The 6,321-nt window shown below is 36.1% G+C and overlaps 1 non-coding gene across 1 annotated transcript; it reads left to right on the forward strand.

Moving 5' to 3' along the window:
• The first annotated feature begins 345 nt into the window (after positions 1-345).
• LOC141681383 (small nucleolar RNA R71) lies at positions 346-452 on the forward strand. Its single transcript, XR_012558822.1, has one exon. It is a non-coding gene; the product is annotated as a small nucleolar RNA R71 (small nucleolar RNA).
• The last annotated feature ends 5,869 nt before the right edge of the window (positions 453-6,321 follow it).

A 6,321-nucleotide genomic window follows, 5' to 3' on the forward strand; every position in this document is an offset into this window, starting at 1 on the left:
TTGACAAGAGAACACTGATCCGTAGCATGAGAACCTGCACAAAGCTCACAAACCATAGTTATTTGATTAACTCCATACGTAGCCAGAGAATCAACCTTCATTGATAGCGCTTGGAGCTGGGCTGCAATAGCGGTGGCTGCATCAACTTCCAGAATACCTGCTACCTTGCCTGACATCATCCTCTGAGTTGGGTTTTGATGCTCATTTGCAGCCATCATCTCGATAAGATTATACGCCTCAGTATAGCTTTTAGCCCATAAGGCACCTCCAGCTGCTGCATCGAGCATGGGCCGAGATTGGGCCCCCAAACCATTATAAAAACCAGTAACTACCAACCAATCCGGCATTCCATGATGTGGACATTTTCTCAACATTTCCTTGTAGCGTTCCCAAGCCTCGCACATAGATTCTATAGGTTGCTGCGCAAATTGAGTAAGAGCACTCCTCATAGCAGCAGTCTTTGCCATTGGATAAAACTTCACCAGAAACTTTTGCGCAAGATCTTGCCACGTAGTGATTGACCTAGCTGGTTCAGAATGTAACCAGTCTTTAGCTTTATCCCTCAGTGAGAATGGGAAAAGCCTCAACTTGATAGCCTCATCAGTCACGCCATTATACTTAAAAGTGTTGCAGATCTCGACAAAATTCCTTATGTGCATGTTGGGGTCTTCAGTTGCCGCTCCTCCAAAAGAAACAGAATTCTGCACCATCTGAATAGTGCCCGGCTTGATCTCAAAGGTGTTAGCTTGAATAGCCGGATGAAGGATGCTTGACTGAATGTCATCAATTTTAGGCCAAGAAAAATCCATAAGAGCTGGATCAGCTTGAACAATACGATCTCCCATGTTTACTGGTTCTTTCTGCTCAGTTCCTGAATCCGAATCCTCAAAATCTAACTTCTCCGGTGTATCAAGAACTTCGTCTTTCTCCTCAGTTGTATCTAAGGTCCTCTTGCGAGCACGAGAACGAGTTTGCATAAACGTGTGCTAAAGTACCTGAAACACAACCGAAAAGAGTAATTAACTAATACGTCCTAACCACTGAGTCCTAATGACCAATGATGGTAAGTACATAAACTAAACAAATATGCCGAGTCCCCGGCAGCGGCGCCAAAAACTTGTTAGGGCGAAATCACGCACTAATATTCACGCAAGTATATGCGTTCGCAAGTAATATAGAATACTTTCTAGTTCGTTCCCTCAGAGACTCGGACTAATTTATTGTCTAATTTAACTCACTCACCAATGTATGACTACTTCTCAATGTTAAGATAATAACACTTAAAATTGTTGATTAAATATTAACTATAATTACTACTTAATTAACCACTTAACTAACACTTCAATTTATCAATAATAAAACACTCATGAGATCACAACTTCATTATTACTTCCTTCTATAGCCATTGTTATTACCTGTAGCATGTGACAATGATGATATTAATCGAATAACACGAAACTGATAAAAGCCAACTTTCATTGTACTAATACCATTCTACCAAACATCCACAATTAAGATAGAAGTTGAATAGTCATCAATTATGTTGAGTTCCTATATGTCTACAGAAATTGACAACAAAACGATTTAAGCACAAGTTATTCCTTTTGATTACATAAGGCAAATAAAACTGTTAGAGTTACCCACTAATCATGCACAACGTACATGAACCTATGCTAGCATGGCAAGTTCTAAATCTCAAGATCCACCGTCGCTTCACAAGAGATTAACACCCTATCTTATATGTTCGCGACGCACATAAGACGAATACGCACAACCAATACTAGATATCATGCAATCATCACATACTAAAGTATTAAACAATTAACTAAAGAATTCCATAATAAATCCGTTGCAACCCCATGATCACGATTAGCCCATAATAGAACTTATCGCCATCATGGGTTCATATGAAATCATGATAAACAAACACAAGAAAATAACAACTAAACTGATTATATTAAAACAGAGTACGTCACAAGAGTAAATAAGTCAAAGCAAGAAAACTAGCATCCAACGTTACAACGAAACAAGAATCACAAGAATATATGCTTCCTCTTCGCTGCTGTGTGCTAAATCGGTCTTCTTCCTTTTCTCCTTCGCTTCTTGTAAAACACAATCTAAAACATAATCTCCTCTTTATACTCTATGAAAAACGTCTCAAATCTACTTATATAATAGTCCCATAAAACTCAGATTACATAGAAGTTGGAAGCCAAACAGAAGTAGAAGTCTAAAATAATATATCGTTTTCCCCGACCCTGCGCGGCCGCTCAGCATTTCTGCGCGGGCGCGCAAGGCTGCTGCGTGGCCGCTCAGCATTGCTGCGCGGGCGCGCAGGACCCTACTGGAAAATTTCCAGGTTTGCTCCGTTTCTTCGCCGTAATCTGCTCGTTCTTTTCCTCTCGCAATGGTGAACACATGCCAAGGCTTATTCTTGATGATTCCTTCTCCGAAATGCAACTAATACCCTGAAATGCATAAACACTAGAAAAACGCATCAAATACACAAAATATTTGATTTCAAGACACCAATTTAATCCATTTTAAGACGTTCTAAGTGGTATAAAATGCCACTTATCAGTGACCTGATAATTTTACTCAATCAGTGAAATCAACAAAAGTTACTATTCATCAGGGTTTCAAAAATTCTAATAATTAGGATTATTACTTTTGGAGTACCCTTCAAATATCTGAAAATCCTCTTGACAACCATTAAGTGTGATTCTTTTGGATTAGCTTGAAATCTTGCACACAGACATGTAGCAAACATGATGGCTGGTCTACTTGCAGTCAAATAAGGTAGAGATCCAATAATTTCCCTTTAACTTGAAATGTTTACACTTTTTCCTTTCTTATATTCATCCAACTTGGTAGCTGTAGAAATAGGAGTTGATGGAAGTGAACAATCCATCATTCTAAATTTCTTCAGCAGATCTTTGACATACTTAGCTGGTGGATGAAAATTCCATCACTTCTTTTACTAACATGAAGGCCAAGGAAATATCTTAATTCTCCCATTATGCTCATCTCATATTCACTTTGCATGGGTTTTGAGAATCTTTGACAAAGCTTCTTATTATTGGAACCAAAAATGATATCATCCAATTAAATTTGAACTAGGATAATATCATCACCATGTTGCTTGTAAAAGAGAGTTTATTAGTTGTGCCAATGATGAATCCATTCTTGATCAAGAATTCTGATAAAGTGTCATACCATGCTCTTGGTGCTTGTTTTAAACCATAGAGAGCCTTTAGCAATCGGTAGACAAAGTTAGGAAATTCTGGATCTTCTAAGCCAAAAGGCTATTACACACATACTTCTTCTTCTAATTCACCATTGAGGAATGCACTTTTAACATCCATTTAATACACTTTGAAATTTGAGTGTGCAACAAATGCAAGGAAAATTCTTATTACTTCAAGTCTTGCAAATGAAGCAAAAGTTTCATCATAGTCATTTCCTTCTTCTTATGAGTAACCTTTAGCAACAAGACTTGCTTTGTTCCTTGTGACAACACCATTTTCATCCATCTTAATCTTGTACACCCACTTTATTCCAATAATACTTCTGTCTCTTGGTGCATGAACCAATTACTAAACTTTGTTTCTTTCAAATTGATTTAGCTCTTATTATATAAGAGTTATTCAAGCAGGATCAAGTAAAGTTTCTTCATTTTTCTTAGGCTCAATTTGAGATAGAAAGGAGGCATGCAGACATTCATTTTTAGTGGCACTTCTAGTTCTCACACCAGCATTGGGATCAATAATAATAATGTCTCTAGTGTGACTCCTATTCCATTTTATGGTGTGTTAATTTTGATGACTAGAAGTGTCCTCATTTTCTTTATTATTGGCATGCCTTCCAAACTATCACCTCTTTCTCCCCCTGAGTTTGTGCTGTAAAATTTAGGTGAGTTTCTATCTTGAGATGAATCCTCATTCACATAAATTATTGGATCACTCTGCATTCTTTCCATCATCTTCAGAATCGCTATCAAGGTTGAGATTTTCAAAATTTAAGGCTTCAGCTTCACTTTCATCAAGACATTCCAAACCAGGATACTAGTCATCATCAAAAGTCACATCTGCGCTTTCCATGATTTTTCTTTGCTCTAGCACATAGACCTTGTAAGCAGTCCTTTTCAATGAATAACTAAGAAAGATAGCTTCAAATACTTTAGAGTTAAATTTGCCAACATATTCAGAGTTGTCTTTTAATACAAAACATTTGCTTCCAAACACATGAAAATGTTTAACTCTAAGCTTCTTTTTGGACATGATTGAGTAAGATGGCTTGCCAATACTTTTCTTTACCTGGTATCTATTCTAAGTGTAACATGATATGTTAACAGCTTCTTCCCAAAACCTTGTTTGCAACTTGGCATCCTTCAATATTGTTCTTGCAATTTCAACTAGAGTTCTGTTCTTTCTTTCAACCACACTGTTTTGTTGACGTGTTCTTGAAGTTGAGAACTCTTGAGTGATGCCCTTTTCTTTACAGATATCATTCAGTATAGAATTTCTGAAATCGGTACCATTATCCATTGTCACTTCTCAATCTTTTCACAGAGTTCACAATTTTGCTTTTCTGAATTGATCTTTTCATCTTGTCTTTCCAACAAGCTTCACAGACTTTATCTTGGACAAAATCAAATGCTGGCATGTCTGTAATAATCTGAATTTTTAGGACTTTGTAAAATGGTGAATGAATAGGAATCCTGACGATCAAGGAAAAACTTTTGAGCCCACACTATATAAGGGTATTTTAATTAAGTTTTTGAGTTGAATTATGATTATACGTACCAAATGAGTGTATGTAAAAGTCATTTGTTCTCGAAGAAAAGCAATATTTTAAAACGACCTTATTTTACAAATTATCGAGGAATACGAGAATCACATTATGATCAAGGATTTAAAATCCTACGAATAAAACCCAAGTACAAGATTATAAAATATAAGGATTCGTAAGAAAGGATTACCCCGCGAATCACTTACAGGGAATTACCACAATTACGAGAAAGCGACCAAGTAAGTACGTAAGTGAATGAATGTTAGTCCCTTAACAATATAGCAAGAATTACAGAAGGGGGGTTGAATGGAATTCTTGAACCTTTTTCTCGAAATAAAAATGTTCAACTCGAATATAGATATAAGTGTTTTGATTAGCACAATGCGGAATAGAAACTTAATTGAATCAAAACATAAGTAATTAAAAACAAGAGTCTTTAAAAAATTTCTGGTGGATTTAAACAATTCCACCAGAGATATATATTATATATCGAGAGGACTCTGTGTGCAAGAATGCTCACAGCTGCTTACAAATCGAACTGCTGAGAATACAGGGAAATGCTAAGGATTTTGCTTACTAAGATTTCTCTCTTTTTGTATCTCAGTTCTCACTTTTTATTTTCTACATTCTTGGTTTATATATTACCAAGATTACAAAGTCAAAAAGAGTAAATAAATATAAAAACTATCAGTCTTAAGCTTTGCTACTTTTCATCCTCTATTACCCAGTTAATGGGCTTCCACAGTAGATTTGTATACATCTCGACGGCTGTGCTCAGTATTCACTGTTCAACTGCTATTTGAATTCTTTATATGATCATTCGTTGGACTTTATGAATATCCGTTGGATATATGATCATCCGTCAACTTTCTGAACATCCGTTGATGGCTTCATTGATCATCCATCGACTGCTATATTAGGCATCCGTTGATAGTCATTTGATCATCCGTCGATGGCTTTGTTAATCATCCGTCGGTAGCTATTTTGGCACTTGACTTCATTTCACTTATGCAGAATTACAAGACATCATTTATTTACAATTAATCAACCTATTCTGCATATCTAGTTAAAGTCAACATGACTTATAGGCTACTACAGAATCTATACAAAGATGTATACAGAACTGTGCTACAGACTTATTATTACATAAGCTACTCACTCGATGGATAATTAGTTAACATCCGTCGAGACTATAATGAGTTATCCGTCGGGACTATAATTCTTATCCGTCGAGTGCTACATTATTTCACTAAGTAAAATCTACTTAGATGTTTTGTTTATGAAATCATCAAGTACACAACATATGTACAACAATCTCCCCCAATTTATGTCTACTGGAATTGTAGCCATAAATTAAGAGATACTTGATGATAACAAAACATCCTAAACATACAGCTTTAAAGATAAACAGATAATACTGAAAATTGCTTCAATTAATCAAAATGTACAAGGTTTGGCTCACAGTCATTTCAAGATGCTCCTCTAGCCTGAGCAGATCTTTCTAGTTTCTTGAAGGTCTAGATCTTCTTC

Source organism: Apium graveolens, chromosome 8 (genome assembly GCF_009905375.1).
Source record: "Apium graveolens cultivar Ventura chromosome 8, ASM990537v1, whole genome shotgun sequence".
Classification (NCBI taxonomy): domain Eukaryota; kingdom Viridiplantae; phylum Streptophyta; class Magnoliopsida; order Apiales; family Apiaceae; genus Apium; species Apium graveolens.